A 27200-nucleotide genomic window follows, 5' to 3' on the forward strand; every position below is an offset into this window, starting at 1 on the left:
GCTCTCTTCTCTGTACATCCATATGCTCTGTTCATTTCTCAGATAATTTCCATTTAAAATAGAAATTCAAATGTATTACTATGTTCCACTGTGATTTATCTGTTTATATGTCTCTAAGTGGACTCTGAACTCCTGGAACAGAAGGACTTTGTTTATACCTGTTTGATTTCCAGTATGGTGCCTGGTGCATGGCATGAACTAACACACCTACTGTTGTTGAATGAAGGAACAGGATTTAAATATACAAGCAAGAATATGTATCAAAACTTATACACCTAATTATATGTTATATTACATTATAATATTACATACACATGTAAGTTTTATAAGCTCACAGCTACATTAAAATATTTAATATTTGAAAAATTCAAAATGATATATTTGAACACCATAAAGTATTAAATATATCGATTTTTACATTGTTTGGTTTTATAATAACCTGTAAACTAGTTATTACACACAGAAACACACTCTATTACAGCGTGATTGCAAGATGGAGGAACAACGAACAAAGGGCAGAGTGGATTTGCAAGTCAGGTAAACAAACCTGTATTTGGACTGTCTAGCACTACTTGACTGACTGTGGCTTTTTCTTTTTGAATCTGAATTTTCTGTGACGTGGAGATATTTAATACCATGCTTAGGGATCGGTTTAAGATTGGGGCTAATCTATATGAAGAGCCAACACTTCGCAGGCCCTTCAGGAATCTTAGCGGGCACTTTATCCCTCAGACTTAAACTAAGTAAAGGTGTTTAATTTTTCTACACATTGTGAGTCTTTTTCCAGTGAGAAAACCTACCCGGATGCCAAATTTGCCAATTCAGAGAGCCCAGATAAAATAATAAAGGCATAAAATGATCCCTCTCTAACTCCTAGGGATTGCTAAACCCGCAGGAAGCGCCGGGCGGACCTCCAGTATCCCAGCATTCCTCGCGCTGCTCCTGTTGCTCTTCTACCGCGTCTCGATGGTAGAGCCGGCCTCAGAGGCGCATCGGCGTCGGTGGCTTCGGTGAGGAAAAGTGAGAGTTCCAACTTTCCTCTTGGCCTGAGAGGTTTTTGGCGCAGAGCGTCATCATGTCAGAGAAAAAGCAGCCGGTGGATTTGGGTCTCTTGGAGGAGGACGACGAGTTCGAGGAGTTCCCTGCCGAAGGTAACCAGCTGGGCCCCAGCCTCTGGGCCGCGCGAACGGTGACTCAGGCCTCCGGTTAGAGTCGGCGCGGATGTTTGAGCTCGGCCCGGGGGCGCCGGCGGGAAGTCCAGACCCCTGCGGCCGGCTCTCGAGGCTCTGCACGCGCGACCTTCAATGCGACCGGCTTTGGGTTCGGGGTTTCTGGGTGGGCCTCGCTAGTGAGGCTGAATGCCTTCTGCTTCCTCATTGGGAGGAGCCATGGTGACCCGGGCCTCTAGCCGAGTCCGGGATGGTTGGTCTTTTTTTTTTTTTTTCGTTTCCTTTTTTTTTTTTTTAACCCGCCACCTCGTTCATATCTACACAAATCTTTTTCTTTATTTTCTTGTAGTGTAGCAACCTTCCTTTGCCCTTAAACCACCCAGAATTAAATTGCTGTACCTGGTTAGGCCAGTATTGCTTACTTTTAGGACTTCATAAATGAAGCCACGTAAGTAGGATCAGGTGTTGGTGGATAATAACACGTTGTTACCTTATCCTTGTTTCTCATTTTTGATCACTTCAAACTAACAGAAAACCCTAAAACGTTACATTTTTATTAGTTTCATGGTTACCAAGAGTAGTTTTCTCATTGTAAGTGAGAGCAAATAGCTAATATTTATTGAGTAATTACTTGTCTAAGTGCTTTGCTTGTATTCATTTCAACAGTTCTAGCAACTAGGTACCAGTATTACCATTTTTCAGATAAAGAAATTGAAGTTTGGAACTATTAAGAAAGTTTGTCCAATGTCATATAGCTGGCTAGAAATGATGGATACCTTCTAGGAATGATGTACTGCTTCTGTTTATTTTTTTATGAATAAAGAACAAAATTGATTAATTGTTGTTGCCAGGTTGGCTTCCAGAATTATTTACTTTATATAAACTTTATTGTTTGTTATGTGTGGGATAAATATTCTTGTAAGTAAAGGCTGCTATTGGTAGCCTTTCTGAAGGTGGTAGGAAGAGAATTGTGATTAATAGTGTATCGATCTGTTATGTTAAGCAATTACAACTTCAATAAAATTGTCAAGCAGTTACAACTTCGCTAAAATTGTCCTAAGGTATATACCCCATCGTGATCCTGTTGTGCATAAAAAACCACATAACTTGAACATTTGTTCTTCTTATTTATGGTGTACTCTATTATATCGTTTAGTGGAAGAAGACATTAGTGTTCATAGGATCATACACTAACCCAAAGCACAGTTATGGGATTCATTGTATATTGAAGGGATTGTTTTGTTGTTGTTGTTGTTGTTGTTTTGGTAGTGGATTTATCTGTCCAGACATGTTTTCTCTCTCTCTCTCTTTTTTTTTTTAATTAAGATTTTATTTATTTATTTATTTTAGAGAGACCGCCCAAGTAGGGGTGGGGGAGGGACAGAGTGAGACAGAGAAGCACACTCCCTGCTGAACACGGAGCTGGAGCAGGTTTGGTCCTAGGACCCCAGGACCCCGGGATCATGACCTAACTGAAGGTAGATGCTTAACCCACTGAGCCACCCAGGCTCCCCAGACATGTTTCCTTTACCTCACTGTCAGGTTGGTTTGTAATCTAACACTGAGCTCTTCAGTAGAGAAATGGCTTATTGAGGGCAGGATTAACTTTTTACTCAGACTTCATATTTCATATAGCTTTTACCCATTGTTTATCACGTACAAAGTATAATGCTAGGCACTTTGTTTACATTATATAGTAGCCACAACTGTGAGGAAATCAATGCTTAGGTTTCAAAAGCTTGTCATTAAGTAGTCAAGCCAGGATCTGAAAGGTCTCTGTGACTCCCCAACACAAGCTTTATTTTTAACATTTAACAAAGTGCCTGGCACATAGTAGGTGGTTAATAAATGCTTGTTGAGGAGCGCCTGGGTGGCTCAGTCATTAAGCCTCTGCCTTCGCCTCAGGTCATGATCCCAGGACGCTGGGATCGAGTCCTACATCAGGCTCTCTGTTCAGCGGGAGGCCTGCTTCTCCCTTTCCCACTCCTGCTCGTGTTCTGTCTCTCGCTGTGTGTCTATCTGTCAAATAAATAAAATCTTTAAAAATAAATAAGTGCTTGTTTAATGAATAAACTTGCATTTTAAAGTAAGTAGGTTAGGGACACCTGGGTAGCTCAGTTGATTAAGCCACTGCCTTTGGCTCAAGTCATGATCCCAGGGTCCTGCGATCCAGTCCTGCTTCAAGCTCCTTCCTCAGCAGGGAGCATGCTTCTCTCTCTGCCTTTGACTGTGATTCTGCCTGCTTGTGCTTCTCTCTCTCTCTCCTTCTCTCTCTCTCTCTCTCTGACAAATAAATAAATAAATAAAATCTTAAAATAAAGTAGGTAGTTGAGAATTGACTGCTTAGAGAGTTCTAGAGATAATTGAATACCTAATGATACACGTGATTTTTCTCAGCAACTTTGATTTCAGCAGTTTTTGCAGAATATGTAGTTTGTTCTTATTCGAATTTTATGTTGTGAGCAGCAATTTGTTCAAAGTCTTGGTAGTTATATAGTAAAAAATTCATTAAAGTAAAGAGAAAAAGCAGAGAATTTTTTTTTAGAAGGGAGGGTCTTAGGGAGAGATAATTTTAAGCAGGCTCCATGCCCGGCACAGAGCCTGACAGAGGACTTGATCTCATGGTCCTGAGATCATGACCTGAGAGTTGGTTGATTAACTGACTGAGCCATCCAGATACCCTGAGAATTCCATTTATTTATTTATTTTTAAGACAAGAGCCTGTCAAGATCAACCAGTTTATTAAAATTAAGTAACTCAGCACTTAACTGGTCTTTATAGAATATTCTCTTTAGGTTTGAATGTGTAAAACCTAGTTCATTTAGGAATATTTCCATTTAGAATGAGAAATAACATTGAAATGCCATTGTTTTGTTTAGGCTTCTGTGTTTCTTCTGTGGTTCATAATTTAGACAGGTTTTCCTTTCATGTTAATTTGAATTGAGATTTTGCTGGGTACAAAATTAGCCCAATAGGTGAAACCAATAAATATTTACTAATAAAAACTCCTCTTAAAAAAAACAAAACTATGAGAAAAAACCTGGAAAAATATCACCAAGGAATTATTGAATTATTTCTTTTTTGAAACTATACATTTTTTGTTCATTTGTTTTTTATGGCCAAGTCATGCTTCTGTCTTCATTGCTGTTCAATGTGATCCATGGACCAGCGTTTTGACATTAACCGGCAGCTTATTAGAAATGCAGTTTCTCAACCTAGGCCTCTGAATTAGTTTGGACTTTACCAAGATCCTTTAAAGACTAGTATGCACTTTACAGTTGGAGAATAACTAAATGGCCCATTTTGAATTTTTTAGTATTTGAATTTTCAGTTCAGTGATTATGACCTGAGTTATTTTCCAGGTTCTCTGCTTTCTTTGGAAATTCTCTTTCTTGTGGTTGTCTTTATAGTAAATGTACCATTGTCAGACACAGTAACAGATACAACATAAAATGGCCTGTAATCATCTTTTCTATCTATAGGAGGTCTGACTTTCACGGGCCTTGTTGCCTCATTGCTCCAGAAAGTGGGTGATGGGTGATACCCACTGTGTAGGGTAGCTCGCAGTTACAAGAGACTGCTGCATGAATGCCATTACTGAAGTTTGGTATCCCTGGTTTGACTAATGGATTATCCATCTTTTGGGGGAATATTGTTGCTACATCTCATCCCAGATGAGAACTTGTTTGGTAGGATGTCATTCAGTCATTTTAAGGAAGGGGAATTTCTGTTTTAAAAAGGAAGCTACAGTAATGTGTTTTCATGGACCCTCTTTGTTTCTTTTGAATAGTTCTTCAGTGTGAGGTATAGTAGTGGTGGGAGGGGTGATTCTCTGAAGGTCCAGAGAAACAAATGCTTCTTTTTTAAAACTTGTGGATCTGTGTTACATTGGCAGTTCCTCACAGTTACTCTAACTGATGGGTATATAATCTGGTCATTAAGAACTGTTTAAAAATCATATTTAGGATCTTCGTGAAATATGCTCTGCAACTTTTTGGCTATTTAAAGTGAGAATAGGCTTTTTTAGGAGGACACTCAGCATACTGTGTGTGATTGATTATAATTAATTTTGGAGGCTTTGGCCTGGTTAGAACTGGAAAGCAACTTAAAATCTAGAGAAGATAAAACTTGTCAAGCTCGCATGGCTAGGTTGGTAGTCCTAGAGCAGGGTCTAAAACTGAAATACTTTATAATTTATTTGAAATGTCAAAAAATTTTTCATCAGAGAGATATTAAAAGGATACTTAAAATATTTTCATTAATCACCTTCCTCTGACAATCAAAAGTGGGTAAGAAAAGAAGAGTGGAAAGAACAAATGGGCCTTTAGGTTCTTTTAATCTCTTCGTTCTGTGCCAGAATTGAGAGGGTTTTTTTTGGGTTTGTTTGTTTGTTTTTTTAAAAAAGACTTTATTTATTTGACAGAGAGAGAGAGAGAGAGAGATCATTAAGTAGGCAGAGAGGCAGGCAGAGAGAGAGCGGGGGAAGCAGGCTCCCTGCTGAGCAGAGAGCCCAATGCGGGGCTGGATCCCAGGACCCTGAGACCATGACCTGAGCCGAAGGCAGAGGCTTAACCCACTGAGCCACCCAGGCGCCCCTGTTTATTTATTTTTTTTTTTTAAGGGGGAAACTTTTTAGAATATTTAAAAGGAAACTGAGTCTGCCTCCAGAAGTAATGATATTTACAAGAGAATTCTATTATACTAAGTATTCTATAATTTTTCTATGATCAGTGAAGCTGCTTTGTTATCTGATGAATTCAAGAGCAGTGTACTACCTACTTTCCAACCCTTCTTGAAAAATTGCTGGGTAAGAGACTGTTACTGATGGAAATCTGTTGAGGCAGACAATAAACAAGCTGGTGGTTCCCTCTGGAATAACTGAGCTACTCTCACCTAACAAAGTAAGACATCTTACAGTGGTTCTTATCTAGGGAAGTATTTTTGGACATCACATTTACCTGACAGATGCAAATGTGAAGTAATGACATTTAGGGGTAGAGGCCAAGGATTTTAAATGCTTCTTGTGTATAGACCAGTATTGCATAAGAATTGTCCAGTGAAAAATGCCATGGAGAAATATTTACATTGATTGGATACCAACTGGACTAAACCATCAATGGGATTCCTGAAAATCATAAATATAAGATAGATACAACTGATAATGTGTCAGATAATATATTAGTTAACTAATGCTCAGAGGGTCTCTGCTATTTTCAGTTATTAAATGTAATATAGTGGACACATAAATAACACTATCTCACATTTAAATTAATTATGTGGTGGTGGCAAGAAATGGAGAAATTGTGTTACTAAAAATAAAGAAAAAAGAAATATGATGAATGACAGAGTGGTTGTTGCATGTCCATTCATGGTAATTATATGCAAGAAGAAAGTTTTTGAACCCTAGGGTGGAAAAAGCACAATGAATCTAAGATTAGACCTAGTTTCAGAATCCATCTCTCATCAACTTATAGCTTATCAATTCATGTTAGTTACTTAATTTCTTTAAAATGCTTTTATAGTATTACATATGTGATAATTGTACAAGTAACTGCTTATAGCAAAATTTAAACCTATAAAAGGGCATAAAGTAGAAAGTAAAAGCATTTACTTCCCTTTCCCCCAAATCATTCTCCATACTCCAGGGATAGCCACTGTTAGCTAGTTTTTTAAGTATCTTTCCAGAATTTATGTATATATTGTGTGTGTTTATATATATATTTTTTAAAAATACAGAGGACCATATTATATATAGTATTTTTCATTCTAGAACAGTTCTGTTTGTCTTTGACTTTCATGATTTTGACACTTTTGAAGTTTACAGACCAGTTATTTTGTAGATGTTCCTTACTTGGATTTCTCTGATGTTTTCACCTGATTAAATTCAGGTTATATACCTTGGTTATCAGGAATATATCATAGTTGCGATTTTGTGTTCTCATTACATCCTATCAGGTAGAACATGATTCACATTTGTTCTATTACTGATGAAGTTCACTTTGATCACTTTATTAAGGTATTGTCTATATGAGGCTCTTCCAAAATTAGATTACTCATTTCCCTTTGTAATTAATAGGCATTTTGTGAAACTATGGAAATACTAAATTCCACTCATTATCAAACTTTCAGTTTATTAATTTGGTTATTTATATCCATACAGACTCGGATTCTCATTTAATGGGTTATAATATGGTGCTATTACTTATTTTGATCCTCAAATTGCCCTATATTTGAGGATCAAATATGGGGAGCCCTGTCATACTGTCTTCTGTAACCTTTTGACATGTCATCATCATTCTCTGTGCATTTCCAAGCATTCTGACACAAAAAGATATTCTAAGTTAATCTTGTTCTTTCAAGTTAATCTTGTTCTTTCCCTGCTCTAATCCTGGAATCAGCTCTTTCTCCAAGGAGCATTTCTTTTAGTGGAGAATAATATTCAGAAAGCAGGATCTTAACTCCAGCTGTGCTAGTTGCTTTGGGGACCCTCTTCAGTGGAAGGAACTAGGAAGTACAGAAATGTGTGTATAAATTTATGCACTTGTATTTATATGTGTGTATATATAAAACCATAAGTTCACACAGTATCTCCAGTTACAGTTCAGCACTACACTATTCGTTCTAGCTCATTTTCTTTTCATATTTGTATCTCCCTTCCCCAACAGTGAGAAATCTGGCTTTCACTGTCTTAAATATATTGTCTGTTTGGTCATCCTGCTCCCTAGCCAATCTTTGTTGCCCCCTCCACCCACAGTTACCTTTCTTATGTCACTTGGGCTTCAACATTCTTTGCCAGACCACCCTCTCCCCTCCCGGCTAAAGCACCACATGACTTCTTCTCCGTGTTCACTCTATGTTCTGCCTCTGTAGGAATGCCCTTTTGGCTCTGCCACCTCATTTGGTACCAGGTGCATTTTGAATTTTGACATATAGCCTTAAATTGCCTTTGAGAATGGCTATACCAATTAAAATTTCTATCACAGTTTACTTTTTCCTTCATAAGGTTCCCCATTATCCATATTTAGCATTTTAGTCATTGTGAACCTGATGGATGAAAAATGAAATGTCATCATTTTGGGATTGAGTTAAGTGAGATTGACTGTTCTTTTTTCCTTGAATTTTTACCGTCTTTTTTTTTCTTTTTTTAAAAGATTTTATTTAGTGCTCGCTTCGGCAGCACATATACTAAAAGATTTTATTTATTTATTTGAGAGAGAGAGCGTGCCTGCACACAACCAGGGGAGTGGCAGGGAGAGGGAGAAACAGACTCCCAGCTGAACTAGGATCCCTGTGTGGAGCTCGATCCCAGGACTCTGGGATCATGACCTGAGCCAAAGGCAGATGCTTAGCGGATTGAGCCACCCAGGCACCCCAGCTGTTACCATCAAGGGGCCATAGCAAAATACTGTAGATTGAGTGACTTAAACAATGGAAGTTTACTTTCTCACCATTCTGGGGGCTGGGAAGTCCAAGATCGAGGTGTTGGCTGATTCAGTGACTGGTGAGAACTCTCTTTCTGGCTTGCAGACTGCTGCCTTCTTATTGTGTCCTCACAAGGTGGAGAGAGAAAGAGCGAGCTGTTTGGTGTCTCTTCCTGTAATGGCACTAATCACATCTTGAGGACTCCGCCCTCATGACCTTACACAATCTTAATTACCTTCCAAAGACCCCATCTCCGGATACCATTACATTCGGGTTAGGGCTTCAACGTAACTGTTTTGGGATGGAGGAGGACACACACATAACAGTGGTACATATAAAATGCATAGCACAGAGTTTCACACAAAGTGGTACTCAATAAACATTAGTCCCCTTTTCTTCCTTCCAGTCTCCTTAGGGAGTTGGATTTTGGATATTTGGTATTTACTTAGAATTTGAATTGACAAATATTTTATTTGTAATTTTAGGAATATCCAAAATAAAGCTTGAGTTTGTTGGTTATTTAAAAATTGATTAGTTTTCTAGTATTGAAAACTTTTAAATTAATTTCCAAAAGTACTCTAAAAATAGTGTATATTCATATAAAATACAAAGATACATAAAATAATAACAAACAGTTGTTTAAAGATGCATACAGATGTGCAGGAGGTATAAAGAAATACAGTGGAGTTAAGAAAACAAAAAAATCAAGATACTGATGCTTGGGGACACCTGGGTGGCTCAGTGGGTTAAGTGTCTGCCTTCAGCCGAGATCATGATTCCAGGTTCTGGGATTGAGTCCCACATTGGGCACTCTGCTCAGTGGGGAGCTTGCTTCTCCCTTTGCCTGCCGTTCTCCCTGCTTTGTGCTTGCTCTGACAAATAAAATCTTTTAAAAATTATATATATTTTATACACAAACGCGCGCTTGGGAGGGTTTAGTGAGAGGTGTGCTCCAGGATATTAAACAGTAAAAATTACTTTGAAAAACTATTTGGATTAGCTGTTTCACTGATTCTATATAATAAACAAGCAGTAAGCAATTGCAACTTCAATATTTAACATTATTACTGGATTGTTGTTAAACATCACCCAGTGAAAGATGTGATGAATTGCTGAAAACATTGAGGGGAAAAGAAAAGTTTCAAAGACTATATTTAAACTCTTGTGAAGTATTAAAAGTTCACCAAATATAGGGGCGCCTGGATGGCTCAGTGGTGAAAGCCTCTGCCTTCGGCTCAGGTCATGATCCCAGAGTCCAGGGATCGAGCCCCGCATTGGGCTCTCTGCTCCGCAGGGAGTCTGCTTCCTCCCCTCTCTCTCTGCTTGCTTCTCTGCCTACTTGTGATCTCTCTCTCTGTCAAATAAATAAATAAAATCTTTAAAAAAAAAAAAGTTCACCAAATATATTTTTTTCCTGTGTTGTGTTGTACATGTAATGTTTGGTATGAATAGTATTATCTTTATTCTGGAACACGTTTTCCGTCTTACTTTCCTTACTCCTCAAGTTCCTATGAGGTGATTGGTGCATAATAAATGATTTATTCATTCACTATGTATTTGTTGAGTGCTTCCTATAAATCTGGCAGTGAATGGTGCAGAGAGAATGATGTTAGCTGCCATTTATCAATAGTAAGTGCTTTAGATACATGGTCTCATTTAATTCACATAGCAGATTTATAAAGGTTTTATGCTTGGGGCTCTGCAAAATTTGGTAATTTACCAAGTCACAGTTAACTAGATGCTGCACTGAGGCAAATTTGACTCCTTAGGTGATACTTAACCTTTGAACTTAGATATACCACAGAGTCAGGGCACAGTGATTTTCATAGTAAGCTTGAGGTTTTTAGTATTTTGGAAGTGCTTATCTTGGGAGGTGGAGCTGTAAGCCCTTCCCTCACTACCCCCAGTTAAAACAGAGCAATTTTGCTTTTGCTTATCTTTATCTTTTGGGCTTCTGGGTAAGATTTCATTGAGTTTCCTTCCAGTGGTGGGGCAGGGATAGGGAGGGCAGGGAATTAGACAACTGATAGTAAAGTATAACTAACAGAGGTTGAAAAGAAGGGGAAATTATTTCCAGTTCTGTACAAGGTGAGATAGCAACATTTGAACAAAGCTTTCAAAAGACAGAGGTGTAGAACAAGGGTTTCCAAAAGAAGGGGGAAAGAGTAGATACTTGGAGGTGAAAAAATAATATGTGTGTTTTATTTGACTATGAAATAGTGGTTGTAAATGCAGGTAATTTGGGGCCTAATGTTGGAAGCCAAAAGTCCAGTTTGGACTTTATCCTTAGATACATGAGAAGTAGATTTTTTTGTTTGTTTGTTAGATATGTATGGGCCTCCTTTAAGCTGTAGGTAGTGTAAGATCAACTCAGCTAAATTAATTTAGAAAGATAGAAAAGAGACTGAGGTAGGGAAGCTGATTAGCAAATTGTTGAAATAGCTTAGCTGAGGACTAAGGGCCTGAGAAAGGTTGTTATTAGGAAAGAAGTGAAGAGAGTGACACAAGAATAACAAGTGAGTTTTGGCAACTTGTTTGATAAGGACTGTTGGGAATAAGAAATTGGAGGTTGTGATTTTGCACTTGTATGTCTAGTGGAAGACAGGTGTTGGGGTTCGCATCTTAACTCATTCATCTGGAGGATCAGAATGAGGGAATTGCGGCAAGTGTGGGCATTAGGGCTCGCTAAAAATGAGAGTAATGGTTTTTGGCAATTTTATAAAAGTACAGAGAAAAACTCTAAGCGCTAATAAAGAGAAGCAAAGTCACCATGACTTTATTGTGGAACCATTCTCCCAGAGGAGTGTATTTTAAAATTATCGATGAAAGGAATTGTGTTTGAATTTCCTTCTTTTAAAATGTATGAAAAATTATAAATGATTATTTAGCTTATTTTGAGCCTCTTTCAGACTAGCTCACCAGTAGTCTGGTAGCAACATCATTTATGACTTGCATTTGATTGGATGGTCTAAAGTTCCTCACTGACATTTTTGGTCCTTATTGGAGAAAATACAGTAATATTATGGTGCTATGCTAGGTACTGATTTTTAGCTATTGAATAGACATTAGATCTCTAGGGTATAGTTGTTTTTGTATCATGATAACCTGTAAAACTTAAGTTTTTGTTTTAATCTATTTTATACAGTTTAAGCAGGGACATGTATATGTATCTCAAAATGACTATATTTAGTGTGCCTTCATTGTTGAATTCATGAGCAGAATGATGATTTTGTAACTGTTGCTTTTCTCTTTCCCTTACCTATGATGGTAGGTAGTTCTCTGTATACTTACCTGTAATGGTTAAGTGTACAATTAAGAATTTTTCAAACTTCCATTTGTTTTTAAAATCTTTTTCTTCATTAATGTTCTGCATATAAATGTACAATTTTTATTTGAAGACACTTTGTTGAGGATTAGTTTGTTTATACTCAGGGTAGCTTTACTATTAAGGATTAAATGAAAATTTGATGCTCCTACACATTGGTATAGAATAAGGCATTTGCAGCCCTATTTAATATAAGTAGAATTTCTTCTTCACTTTTCTTCATATAGTATACTTCATACTTTTAGGAAATTTTGGAATGTGTATTGGAGAGTGGGGAGAGTAATTTCAAAAATACTAAGTTGAGAGAAAACCCTTTTCCATATGTAAATGTCAAGGTAATACTTAGAAGAAGTATGTGGGATCTTTGATAGTCAGATTTGTGAAACTTAAGGCTAGTCACAGATATAATTCTCACTGGCAAATGTGAACAAAGCCATATTTGGGGGGAAAGTCTTAAATAATTTTCTAGAATTCCTAGAAACTTATGTATTAGGCATCTGTTACTAGTTACTTCCAATTCTTCTTAAAATATGGTAATTTTTTTTTACCAGTACACATCTGGAGGCCTGCACACTGAAGTAAACACAGCTGTGGTTATTTAAATGATTAATCACAATCCTGGCAATGCACTTAGTGTTGAAGATAAAGTATATACTTTATAAAGTCAGCTATGTATTGAAGGAAAGCATTAGACATGAATCAGGTATCCTTTGTTTCATTTTATTATTTTGCCCTTTTCAAAAACTGTCTTTGGGTTTAAGGCTTTAAAAAGGAGTGATTAAATAAAATTGCATGTTATCAGTTTAGGGTTATAATTGAAAATTAAAACACAAATCAGGGATATATTGCAAGAAATGCCAGATACAGGAGATTACAACCTTATTGCTTTTTAATTTACACATTCACTTAGTATAAGTATACATATATTGTAATTTATATATAATATAACATATGTACAGTATGGAGGATTTATAAGTGTTTGGAAATAATACTTGGGTGTTATTTTACCTTATCACTTAAACTTTTTACATAAATGTTCAGTACATTTGTTAATAAAATCTTTAAAGTTTCCACCTAAAATAGATTATGGATTCCCATTTGTCAATGTGAATGAACACATATTTCGTCATTGGTGCTTTTGTTAAATAATTTAAAGTGCTTAGTAAGTTGTAATTCAAAAGGTTATATATTGGATTCTTCACCTGTGATAATTGGAAGGATAGCTCAGTGTGTCTGTTCACTTTCATACACAGTTCAGTGTGTCTAACTCCCAAGATAAGGCATTAAGATTAAAGAGTAATACATTGAAATTCATATGATGATTTGTGAAGAATTTAACCAGCTTTTCTAAATTTGTATCTTTGTGTACTCAATAGTATAATTATAAAGTGCTGTATAATACTAAAGAAATACAGAACTATCATTATGCATTTTTTTGTGTGTATTCTACCTAAAATTTTGCTCACAGTACTGTTGTGCCCAACCCTCATGAGCTGCTTTCCTTTTTTTTTTTTAAATTTATTTTTACTTTCCTCTTTCCTTTCCTTGCCATTAAAATAGCACAAGATGGTTTTTAAAGGAGGGAGAGATACTTTATCTGTATGCTAAATTATCAGAATTCACCTTTTTTTTTTTTTTAAGATTTTATTTATTTATGACATAGTGAGAGAAGGAACACAAACATGGGGGGAGCAGGAAAGGGAGAAGCAGGGTCCCTGCTGAGTAGGGAGTCTTATATGGGGCTCTCAATCCCAGGACCTTGGGATCATGATCTGAGCTGAAGGGAGACACTTAACAACTGAACCACCCATGTACCCCAGAATTCAATGTTTTAACCCACTGAGCCACCCAGGCTCCAGAATTCAACTTTTTAAACCCAAACTTGTACCACTCTTGAAGTTTGTAAGACACTGTTCAAACTAGTATCTTTCATGTTAAGAATTTTGACTTTTTCTATCCTATGTAGAGTTAAGAATTGGGAAAATAAATAAAATTTATTTTATTGGGAAGAATTGGGAAAATAAAACAAGTTATTGAATCTGTTGTTTCTTATTGGTGATTCTCTGAGGAAGTTGGATAGGTGTTAACAAGTTTGATTTTGTGTTTTGTTTTTGTTTTTGTCTCTTTAGTTAAAAATTCTTGAGTTAAAAGCCAGCTTGAAGACATTGGAATGACATCAAATAATAACATTATTGAAATCAACATTTTGAATCAAGTCATAGTATGATTAAAAGTTCCTGGGGCAGGGGAAAAACTGTGTTTTTACTCTTCTTGAAAGGATAGGCCTACAAGATTAGCAGAGAAATGTGAAATAAATATTCTTTTATTTTATATTTCTAACTTAAATTTTTTGACACATTATTGTTTATTAGGGAGTTATGTAGATAGAAATAACTTGGTTATGTTTAATTAAAAGTGTTGTAGGCTGATAAGAGACTTTGTGTCTTAGAACTTTAAAACAGTTCAGTTGTTCAGTTATATCACCCCCTTTACTCAAGAACATATTATCCAGTCTTAATATATTCAGATTATTTTGTGGAACATTACACCGCATTAGATATCTTTATGAAGAATGCTTAAAGTATCAGTAAAATAAACACTTAATTTAGTGATTCCTATTTCTTGGCTCAATACAAATATCAGTGTTTAAAGTCTAGGATTTTGAAATATTGGTAGAAAAGTTAAATATTTTCTTGTAAACAATCTTTACCTTCTTTGTTTTATAGTAATGGTAATGGTGGTGGTTTTTAAATGAAGGGGGTATGATGTTCAGTGATCTCCCAAGGGTTTCTCTAAAATTCTATGATTTTAAACAGTACTTCATCTTAGACATTTTATAAAAAACTTGAAGTATAAAGCCATATCTTGCTACATTGCAGTGTAATGATATAGTTAGTTTTATGTGGATTTTTTATACTGGAAGGCCTTAGTGTATGTAATTAGCACAACACAAGAATCATAAAATCCTAAGCTGTCCATTAATACTATTAGGTAGTTATGGAACTATAGGTTATAGTAAGACTGGAGAAGATGTGGATGAATGCATATAGTCATTGTTCACTTGCCATAAAATGAATTACGAATTTAGTTGTCCCAATACAAGTTCAACATACAAGAATACAAATTTCTATGAAAGTTAAATTTGAGATTATTTGAAGTGCTTTATTTAGTTTTAATTTTAAAATGAAAATCATGCAGTATTGTAGAGAAATATATCTATTGTTTGAAATGAAGCTCCTTTTTAATTTAAAATTTTATCTTAGCTACACCCAGTACCACCTTTACTTAATGTTCCTCTCATGTACTTAACATTGCAGTTTCTGCCCCCTTATATTTCCCTTAGAATACCTTACTTTCTGAGATTTCCCTCTTAGAAGAATAAAAAGTTTATTCATAACATTATAACGTATATATTTTATCCCAGTACCTGATGATTAACTCTTGACTTAACTAAGTCACTTTTCTGGTCTATAAAGTTTTCTCTCAGTTTATTTTAGCTTTGGGAGTGCATGTGTTTGTGTGTTTTAAGTAAGTTCTACACCCATTGGTTGGGTGCCTTGGTGGCTCAATTGGTTAAGCATCTGCCTTCAGCTCGGGTCATGATTCCAGGGTCCTGGGATTGAGTCCTACATCGGGCTCCCTGCTCGGTGGGAGTCTGCTTCTCCTTCAGCCCCTTCCCTTACTCGTGCGCACTCTTTTTCTCTCAAATAGATGAATAAAATCTTTTTAAAAAGTAAAAATAAAAATGGATTGCAGTAACTTTCTAATCACACTTCCAGAGACAAGGGAAATCCTTAATGTGGCTCCCCAATTTTTTTAATGTCTTAATCTACTCATGATAAAATATAGTTAGTTTCACAAACAGAATAAAAATTTTCAGTTTCAGTTGCAAGGTCCTATAGGAAATGTAAGGCTATTTCTAGCCCAGTCAATTGAGATATAATTAATACTACTGTTAAGTATTATTGTTGTTAAGGACCTCAGAGAATAGTTAGGATTTGATTTAGGTAATTATAGTATTCTCTGCTTGAGAATAATATGCTAAGAGGTACAAGAAAATTTATTTGTGTAAAAATACTTTTGATTATTGAGAGCTTTTATTAATGAATATACATTCACTGCCCTATATCCAGTAGTTAAAGATGGGTATACAGTGTGTGTGTGTGTGTGTGTGTGTTTTAAGTAAGCTCTACACCCATGATGGAGTTTGAACTCATGACTCAGAGATCAAGAATTGCAGGCTCTGGGGCGTCTGGGTAGCTCAGTGGGTTAAGTGTCTGCCTTTGGCTCAGGTCATGATCTTAGGGTGCTGGGATCTCGTCGAGCTCCCTCCTCAGCAGGGAGTCTGCTTCTCCCTCTGCCACTCCCCCTGCTTGTGATCTTTCTTGCTCTTTCCATCTTGCAAATAAGTAAACAAATTTTTTTTTTTTTTTAAGAAAAAAAATCACATGTTCTACCAACTGAGCTAGCCAGGTGCCCTAAAGTTCGGTATACATTTAACTGAGCTTCTTAACAACCTGAAATAAATGGCCTAAGAGAAACTTTTTCATGTTTTCAGACACTAGGTCTTAAGTTTCCCCCATGATTTTTCCTTGGGGAGCACTGGATGAAGTTATCACTATTCTCAAAGACATTGTCAAGTATAATTGAGAATTTTACATTACCAATTCATAATACATGAGCTTATTGATCTCTTCTGTGTTGAAATAGATGCTCTTGGCTTTACTGAGATCACACTGGCCTCTGTTTTCTTGAGATTGACCACGCAGAGGGCACTTGAGAAGTATAGTCCATTTACCCAGTGTTTTATTCAGTGTCTGTGGTGTGCCCAGCACTCAGCTAATCATATCAGTGTTGCAGATTTAATATAATGTGGTTTTGTTGGTTTTGAATACCAATGGACAGGAATGGCAGTTGCATTTTAGGCATCGGTGGTGGAATGGTATAAACTATGTACCACTGGGGAGGAGGGGACAGAAAGAAGACTACAGTAATATTTATGAAGGGAATAACCCTAAATTAATAAGTGGCAGTAAGAATAGGGAAGGGATACTTATTCTGGAGATAATTGGGAGTTGAAGTGGAAGGGTCATGATGAGTGATTGTGTTAGTTGAAGGAGAAAGAGTAGTTAAGATGCCTCCTAAGTTTCTGTCTTGGGCGACCAGATAAATAGACGCACTTTCTTCTATTCTTAAATTATAATGATGACATGTATTGCATTCAAAAATTTTTGTTAGGTATATAACATAATGAGTAATATACCCGTATTATAAACAGTTGTTGAATAGATTTTAATTTATATGTACATTACAAGAAAAACTAAATCATATGTTTTATTATTTTTCTTTTCAAGTTGAAATGTTCTTAGCCATGTCTCTAATAAGTAATTACTAAAGTGAAACTTAGGCTAAGACATACTTAAGAGAGAGTATAACTTTACTGTTTTGGGTGGGGAGGGGGTTATACAACAATATACAAGGTCTGATTTAGAGTTTTATTTTTCATAGCTATTTGTTGTGCATGATGCTAGGTACTGTTTGTAGTTTAAGAATATGAAGGTAAATAACACATAGTTGTTAATTGTTAAGGAGCTCAGACCCCAGTAATGCATATAGACACATAAACTGATCATTATGGTTGTACAGTATGTAATTGCTGTAATAGAGATAGACACAAAAGAGGGGTCCTAATCTCCGAGGGTCAGGAGGAGGAGATGGGCATAGGGAAGGCTTCCAGAGTTGATTTCCAAAGTCATTTTTTTTTTCCTTTCTTTTATTTGACACAGGAGAGAGATCACAAGTAGGCAGAGAAAGACGGGGAAGCAGACTCCCCACTGAGCACAGAGCCTGATGCCAGGCTCGATCCCAGGATTCCGAGATATGACCTGAGCCGAAAGCAGAGGCTTAACCCACTGAGCCACCCAGGTGCCCCCAAAGTGATTTTTTTTAAAACTACTTTTCCCACCTTTTAATTTTGAAACTTTCAATCCTATAGAAAAGTATTAAAAAAGAGGACAAGGTGGGGCTGAGCAAAATGGATGAGGGGGTCAAAAGGTACAAACTTCCAGTTACAAAATAAATAAGGCATGGGAATATACTGTATATAGCATGGTGACTATAGTTAATAATACTGTATTGCATATTTAAAAGTTGCTGAGAGAGTAAATCTCTCAAAATAACTCATCACAAAAAATTTTGTAACTATGTGTGGTGATGGATGTAACTATACTTACTGTGGTTATCATTTTGCAAAATATACAATTATTGAACCATTATATTGTATACCTGAAACTAATGCAATGTTATATGTCAGTTGTGCGTCAGTTAAAAAAAGGCAACAAATACCTAAGGTTTATCAGTTGCTAATATTTTGCCCTGTTTACTTTACTTCTATCATATATGATAGAAATATGTATGATATATATCAAATATATTTGAGAACCACCTGCGAATAAACTGTTGACAAAATGACACAACTCTGGGACACCTGGGTGGCTCAGTTGGTTAAGCGGCTGCCTTCGGCTCAGGTCATGATCCCAGCGTCCTGGGATCGAGTCCCACATCGGGCTCCGTGCTCTGCGGGGAGCCTGCTTCTCTCTCTGTCTCTGCCTGCCACTCTGTCTGCCTGTGCTCACTCTCTCTCTGACAAATAAATAAAAATCTTAAAAAAAAAAAAAAAGACACAACTCTTACATATTTTAGCATGCATGTCTTAATGGGGGACATGTTCCTCTAAAACAATTTTACAGTCATGTTTAAGAAACTTAACATTAATTCAGTGTCATCCAGATACAGAGTCCATATCCAGACTTTACCAACTGTTGTAGAAAGTGTCTCATCACTTTTTTCCCCAATCCAGTACAGCCCTTTCCTTTTTTTTTTTTTTTGGTCTTTTGTTTGTTTGTTTTTTATGACATTAACTTATTTGAAGATACCAGTTATAAAAAATTTCGCATTCTGGATTTGCCTGGTATTTCCTTCATGATTAGATTAAAGGTCAGTATTTTTAATGAATACTACATAGGTGATATTTATTTCTCACTGCATTATATCAAAAGATACATGTCAAGTTGTCAAAATTTATTGGTGATGTTAAGTGTAATCATTGGTTAAGATTGTGATTTCCAGATCTTTCCAATTTTCCCCTCATTTAATAAGTACATAATCTTGTGTAGTTTCAGCTATTTTTCACTCAATAGTTTTAGTATAGTACCCATTGTTGATCCTTGCCTGAATTGTACTGAGGGTTGCAAAATGGTGATTTTCTAATTCTCTCATTCTTTCTGCACTTATGTACCTGGGAGTTGTAAAGAGCATCCTCTTCCCAACAACTCATCCCCCAAAATACTGCTGTGGACTCATGGGTTTTTTCATTTAATTCAGTATGTCATTCTTGTGATTCTAAAGTTGTCCCAAATTTGGCCAGTAGAAACAACTTTAAGCCAGTTTTAGTACCTTCTGACATGTTTATAAAAAGAAATCCCAAACTTCCCTGTTAACTTCCTTATTCCAGATCTGCTACCAGCCATTTCTTCAGAGATCTATAGTTCCTTTTAATGGGGAATGGTATTTTAACTAATTAAGGTATTTTAATTAAGTAGATGTCAGACCAAGTAATAGGGTCAAAAGATGGCAGAAAGACAAAGAAAAGAGGAACCGCATATGTTTGGTAGAAAATTTTAAGCAATTTCAAAATGTGAAGTAAAGTTAGGACTGAATAAAAACGAAGATCTTGTGAATGCTCTTCACTGTTATTTTTTACAAGGGGGAAATGTGTATAAGAGAGTAGTTGAAGCTGCATGACTAACATGAGTGAATCATCCCAGTGGATTTAAATTTAAATAATTAAAATACTTGTTTTAAAACAAATACATTATGCAAAATCATACAATTTTTTGTAATAAAGCTATGTCAAGATTATAGCAGGCGGTGCATCTTAAGTAGGACAACAAAGTATGCATAAACTCTCTTCTGAGATGGTTTGATGACATTAAAAAAAAGGAAGAAGAAGAATATATAATGACATTATAACCCAGGAGGCTAGATTTTTATCAGGATCAAGAGAGTAGAAGCAAGAAGAGCCTGATAGAAGAATATTGCCATTGTATAGGTAAGAAATGATAATGTGAATGTCTGAGGTAGTAGGGAAGGAGGTGTTGAAGGAAGTGTTAGCTTCATAAGTTTTCTGAGTATTCTAAAAAAAAAACTAAAATTTAACCCCTCTCCCTGTCGTCAAAAGGGAAGGAAGCAAAAAAGGAAATTGAGAAAACTAAAAACTGTAACATTCCTCTTTGTACGTATCTATATTTGTCCTCCCTTTAAAAATTTTCTATTGATGATAGGCAAATGATGCTTGTAATTTGGTCCATTTTTTTTTTATGTATGAGTTATCATTTTTTATGTTTAGCAGTTTTTCCTCAGTTTACTTTCCCATCATTGGTGCTGTATTTTGGAAGATTGTGAAATAGACCTTATAAAAATTAGCCCAAGGTAAAAATCAGGAAAGTAAATATCCTCCTGAAATTATAATACATTTTCATGGCAAATGGAATTTTTTTGTATTAACTTCTGCTTTAGATTATCTGCAAATTCAAGAATTGAGAGAATAAGCATGAATTGAGATTTAAAGAGGAAGGTTACCATTTCTTATAGATATGGTATTAGATGTTTTGAATTGTGTCTTAAGTGGCAAACTTTCTGAAGTTTCTTTATTTATGGAAATAACATGTGAGAAGTATTTAGACAGCATCTGTTTCTGTTTTTAGATTGGGCTGGTTTAGATGAAGATGAAGATGCACATGTCTGGGAGGATAATTGGGATGATGACAATGTAGAGGATGACTTCTCCAATCAGTTACGGTAAGTTTTAAGTCAGATTTTATATAGCTTAGTATTAATTGTAAAGATGGAATATGTAACTTACATATGATGATTGACCTCTTTAAAAGATCATTAATCTTTGAAATACATTTTTGAATTATGAAAAGGAAAACCTACTACCTTCATCTGTGTTTCTAAACATGAATACTTTGTGTAATTGCATAGAACTTTTATTCTTTCTAGTTTCTTTACAAAGGTAGTTAAATAGAAGCATATTTGCTATTTTTTATTTTTGTGGGTTTAATTTTATCAACATTAATTTTCCACCAATGTTGAATAACTCAGCAGAAATTAGAACCAGAATGCCAGGACCCAAAAGATTGGTGATTCTCAAACTGGAAAGGAGATTGGGGTGATGGGAGTGTACTTTTTCATATTCATGTGCAAATTTACTTAATATGATTGATTGAAGTAAAATTCATATATCACAAAACTAATCATTTAGTGTATAATTCAGTGGCATTTTGTATATTCACAGTGTTCTGCAGCCATCATCTCTATGTAATTCCAAAGCATTTCTATCACTCTAAAAGGAAACACCATACCTGTTAAGCAGTCACTCTGCATTCTTCTTTTCCTGGCCCCTGGCAACTACTAATTTTCTGTCTATAGATTTGCCTGTTTTAGATAAGTCATAAAAACAGAATCATATAATAAGTGATCTTGTGTGTCTGGTTTCTTACAGTTAGCATAATGTTCTCACCTTTCATCCATGCCATAGCATGTATCAGTACTTTGTTTCTTTTAATGGCTGAATAATATTTCATTGTATGATATGCCACAGTTTGTTTATCCATTCATCAGTTGATGAGCATTTGGTTGTTTCCAGCTTTTGACTACTGTGAACTGTGTTACTATGAGCATTCATGAACAAGTTTTTGTTTGATTACCTATTTCCAGCTTTGGGGGATATAATCCTAGGAGTGGAATTTCTGGGTCATATCATAATTCTCTTTAACTTTTTGAGGAACTGCCAAATTGTTTTCCACAGCAGCTGCACACTTTTACATTACTACCAATAGTGTATGAAGGTTCTAAATTGTTCACATTCTCATCAAAACTTTATTCTTTTTTTATTATAACCATCGTAGTGGGTGTGGATTGGTTTTGATTTGCATTTCCCTAATGACTAATGAAGAGCCTTTTTTTGTGTATTTGTTGACAATTTATATATCTTCTTTCAAGAAATAATCTAGTCAAGTCCTCTGCCCATTTTTAAGTTGGGTTGCTATTCTTTTTGTTGTTGAGTTGTCAGAGTTCTTTATATATTCTGAGTACTAAGCCCTTATCAGACTTATTATTTACAGATATTTTCTCTCATTCTGCTCACTTCTCTTTTCATTTTCCTTATAGTGTTCTTTGTACATAAGTTTTTAATTCAGATGAAGTCCAGTTTATCTACTTTTTAAGAATTTATTGCCAAATTCAAGGAAATCTATCCACATATTTTCTTCTCTAACAGTTTTAGAATTTTAGTTCTTACATTTAGGTCTAAGATCGATTTCAAATTAAGTTTTGTACATGGTTTGAAATGAGTCCAACTCCATTCTTTTGTTATACCAGTACCATTTGTTGTAGAGATAACTCTTCCCTCCCTAATTTTATTTTGATTCAACCCATATGTATCTATCTTGGCCACAGAGTTATGTAAGTAAACTATCATACTTTGCTCAAATCAAGATCTAGCAGTTCTACTGCAGTCTTCTAATTTTCTAGTCTAGTACATTTGTTCAAAAAGAGAGATGTTTTATAATAAATTTAATGATGCAGTACCTTTTGTTCTATACTGCATTTTTCACAGGCTCAATGTGATATTATAAACCATAGTAAAGAACATATTTTACTGTGTTCTGATATTGTAAATGGGTCCTTATCCCTAGCTTCAGAGAGGCAGTACATTTTCTAGAGTCATTCTGATTCCCTGGGTTCCAACTCTGAATCTGCCTTTTATTAGCTACATGTCTTAGCCTTCCGCTTTCCATGTTTTTCTCTTTCACTGTAAATACCTATAACAAGTAGAAGTAGAAAGAAAAAGGCCACCTGTATCTCCAAATAACTAAAAGTCATAAAATAATCAGAAGCAGCAAAAACAATGACTCTTAGTTCTTCTTGGAGTTATTCAGAGACACATTCAGTAGAAATGGGTGGGATTAGTTTTCCTGACCTTGCATCACATGTTACATAAAAAAAATCCAAGAAGCCAATATTGTTCTGATTCCCACGTCAAATATAGCCACTGTCCTATAGCAGAGTAGTTTCTTAAATAAAAAGAGAGTTCTCAAACCTACCAGTGGTTGTCTTTCTGTTTTTGTTGAAAAAGGAAAGGTGCTGTTTTTGTTTCAAATAGTGTACAGTTACTATATGTGTCCTGTGATACTGTTCCAATTGTGCTGGATTTCTTTCTCATCTCTTTGTTAGATTTTTTTCATTCCACACACTGATGATGATACTGGTGTGTTTGTATAATTTTGTGTTTTGTACTTAGTACCTCGATTTGTTTTTCCTTTTGATTTTTTATATGTCCTAAATTCTAGCAAAAAACCTTTTCATCTTCTCTAAAAATAGAGAAGCATATCATATTCTCCTTTTACAAATGTAATTAGTCACTGCCTCCTCTCAGGAAGGCAGATGCAAACCTGGACAGATTTGGTGTACCTGTTATCTAAATTGTAAGCTGACTTTCCAGGATTTTTGTTGTTGTAGAATAAGAGAATGTGAAAAATCTACATAGATTCTGTTAAAGGCGGCAGAAGACTATTAAGAAACTTTTAAAATTATTTCCTTTTTAAGTAGAAAACATGAAGAACAGATAAAATCTTTAATCTCCTGGAAGGGGATTGGGGGGGGAGCAAAGGAAGCATTTTGGTTAAATTTAGCAAAGGAAGGAGCAGTGTCAGAAACTTGGGCTGATCTTTAGACTACTAAAGGGGTGATTTACCACCGGCCCATACTATCCTCTACACCTGAGCAGAAGATAAAAATGTTTTTTCTGAATAATCTCTGGATTTAATATTATTCATGGACTTTAGATCTCTGTATTATAAATAACTGTAAATATTTTAGTGACATTTGGATAAATGAATAGTAAATATACATCATTCCTACATGTGTTTTTTTGTGTTGTGTTTACATTGGATAGTGTGATAGTGTCCAAGCTAAATTATACTGGAGAACAAATGTCAGTTTATCTTACTAGATATAATGGCGTGGGGCACATTAATCATACTTTACATTTATACACTGTTTTATCATACTTTTGGCCCTGAAATAATTTTGTTGTAGACTTCTATAAAATTGAATTGTGGCAGAGAAGTTACTGATGGTACTTGGAGTAGTAGTTTAGCTGAAATTGACTATAGAGCTAAACTTTGTTGTGCATCTGTTTTATGCAAACCAGATGAAAAGTTGCAGTATATAAGGATGACTGAAAGTTCAGGTTGAATAAATTACTTAAATTATAAAATATCTATTTATATAAAATATAAATTATAAATATAAGTAAATTTATATGAAATATAAATTTATGTTGTATATTTACAATATATATATTTGTATATATTGGGTATATATTTATAAATTTTTGAGGTCTTTAATACCCATTTAAAAAAATTTTTTTTAATAGTCATTTATGGTTTGTCTCCCTCCCAGTCCCATCTTGTTTCATTTATTCTTCTCCTATCCCCCTAACCCCCCATGTTGCATCTCAACGTCCTCATATCAGGGAGATCATATGACAGTTGTCTTTCTCCGATTGACTTATTTCACCAAGCATGATACCCCCTAGTTCCATCCACCTCGTTGCAAGGGGCAAGATTTCATTTCTTTTGATGGCTGCATAGTATTCCATTGTGTATCTATACCACATCTTCTTTATCCATTCATCTGTTGATGGACATCTAAGAAAGGATAAATACCCAACTTTTGTAGCAACATGGACGGGACTGGAAGTGCTTATGCTGAGTGAAATAAGTCAAGCAGAGAGTCAAGTATGGCTTCACTTATTTGTGGAGCATAACAAATGACATGGAGGACATTGGGAGATGGAGAGGAGAAGGAAGTTGAGGGAAATTGGAAGGGGAGGCGAACCATAAGAGACTATGGACTCTGAAAAACAACCTGAGGGTTTTGAAGGGGTGGGGGTGGGAGGTTGGGGGAACCAAGTGGTGGGTAATAGGGAGGAAAAAAAAAAATTTTTTTTTTATTTGCTTATTTTCAGCGTAACAGTGTTCATTGTTTTTGCACCACACCCAGTGCTCCATGCAGTATGTGCCCTCCCTATTATCCACCACCTGGTTCTTCAACCTCCCACACCCCCCCACACCCGCCCCTTCAAAACCCTCTGGTTGTTTTTCAGAGTCCATAATCTCTCATGGTTCATCTCCCCTTCCAGTTTCCCTCAACTCCCTCTCCTCTCCATCTCCCCATGTCCTCCGTGTTCTTTGTTATGCTCCACAAATAAGTGAGACCATATGATACTTGACTCTCTCTGCTTGAGTTATTTCGCTCAGCATAATCTCTTCCAGTCCCGTCCATATGCTTCAAAAGTTGGGTATTCATCCTTTCTGATGGAGGCATAATACTCCATTGTGTATATGGACCACATCTTCCTTATCCATTCATCCTCTGAAGGGCATCTTAGTTCTTTCCACAGTTTGGCGACCGTGGCCATTGCTGCAATAAACATTGGGGTACAGATGGCTCTTCTTTTCACTACATCTGTATCTTTGGGGTAAATACCCAGCAGTGCAATTGCAGGGTCATAGGGAAGCTCCGTTCTTAATTTCTTGAGGACTCTCCGCACTGTTCTCCAAAGTGGCTGCACCAACTTGCATTCCCACCAACAGTGTAAGAGGGTTCCCCTTTCTCCACATCCTCTCCAACACACGTTGTTTCCTGTCTTGCTAATTTTGGCCATTCTAACTGGTGTCAGGTGGTATCTCAATGTAGTTTTAATTTGAATCTCCCTGATGGCTAGTGATGATGAACATTTTTTATGTGTCTGATAGTCATTTGTATGTCTTCGTTGGAGAAGTGTCTGTTCATATCTTCTGCCCATTTTTTGATATGATTATCTGTTTTGTGTGTGTTGAGTTTGAGGAGTTCTTAATAGATCCTGGAAATCAACCTTTTGTCTGTACTGTCATTTGCAAATATCTTCTCCCAGTCTGTGGGTTGCCTCTTTGTTTTGTTGACTGTTTCCTTTGCTGTGCAGAAACTTTTGATCTTGATGAAGTCCCAAAAGTTCATTTTCGCTTTTGTTTCCTTTGCCTTTGGAGACATATCTTGAAAGAAGTTGCTGTGGCTGATATCGAAGAGGTTACTGCCTATGTTCTCTTCTAATACCCATTTAAAATTTTTTTAAGTAAAATCTTGTTTAGCATTTTGTAACTTATTATATATGTTTTGTCTACATATAGTTAATGCAGAATAAGTCGCATGTACTTTTAAATTTGATAACTTTTGGGGGCGCCTGGGTGGCTCAGTGGATTAAGCCGCTGCCTTCGGCTTGGGTCATGATCTCAGGGTCCTGGGATCGAGCCCTGCATTGGGCTCTCTGCTCCGCAGGGAGCCTGCTTCCTCCTCTCTCTCTGCCTTTCTCTCTGCCTGCCTCTCTGCCTACTTGTGATCCCTCTCTGTCAAATAAATAAAATCTTAAAAAAAGAAAAAATAAATTTGGTAACTTTTGTCTGGGTTAGAGCAATAGATATATGTCAATATGGAAAGCAGTCTGTTTATTCTTTATGTGTAAATAGCAATAATACCTATTAGGATTATAAAATTCCTAAAAATCTGATATCAGATGTCTTGTGTTCTTAGCCATATGGTTGATAATTCTTAAAATTTCTTTAAATATTAGGAACAGGACATTTGTATGGTATTTCAAAGATGTTTGGAAGATAGTAGTTAATCTCTCACATTTTTTCCTTAAATAGTTTTATCAGAAAATTAAGGAATATAAAATTAGGTTTACTAATGGGAAAGTAGAATTTTATTAGCATTAATGTTTATTCACATTCAGCTTCCTTCTTGCACAGATTTCTTTTAAGGGTGTAAAGTAAAAGCTACTTGGTAGTATTTTATATTTGTGCCTAGGCTTAGCTCATTGTTTTATTAGTTGTATTTCTAAAAACATTGTTTCTTTAATTTATCATAAAGAATGTCCAGTGATGTTGTTCTTTTGTGTTTTATTATAGAGCTGAACTAGAGAAACATGGTTATAAGATGGAGACCTCATAGCATCCAGAAGAAGTGTTGAAGCAACCTAAACTTGAACTGTACTAAATTCTAAGTCAGAGAACCCAGGACGGGACACTTAAAAAAAAAAAAAAAAAAAGTTTATTTCATTACCTGTTGGGATTTATTTTTGTTTTTGTAACACACAAAAAATAAATGTTTTGATCTAA

The 27200-nt window shown here is 35.7% G+C and overlaps 1 long non-coding RNA gene across 1 annotated transcript; it reads left to right on the forward strand.

Annotated features, from left to right (window-relative positions):
- The first annotated feature begins 982 nt into the window (after window positions 1-982).
- LOC123951339 lies at window positions 983-27200 on the forward strand. Its single transcript, XR_006820456.1, has 3 exons — window positions 983-1151; window positions 20682-20775; window positions 26991-27200. It is a non-coding gene; the product is annotated as an uncharacterized LOC123951339 (long non-coding RNA).

Source organism: Meles meles, chromosome 10 (assembly GCF_922984935.1).
Source record: "Meles meles chromosome 10, mMelMel3.1 paternal haplotype, whole genome shotgun sequence".
Classification (NCBI taxonomy): domain Eukaryota; kingdom Metazoa; phylum Chordata; class Mammalia; order Carnivora; family Mustelidae; genus Meles; species Meles meles.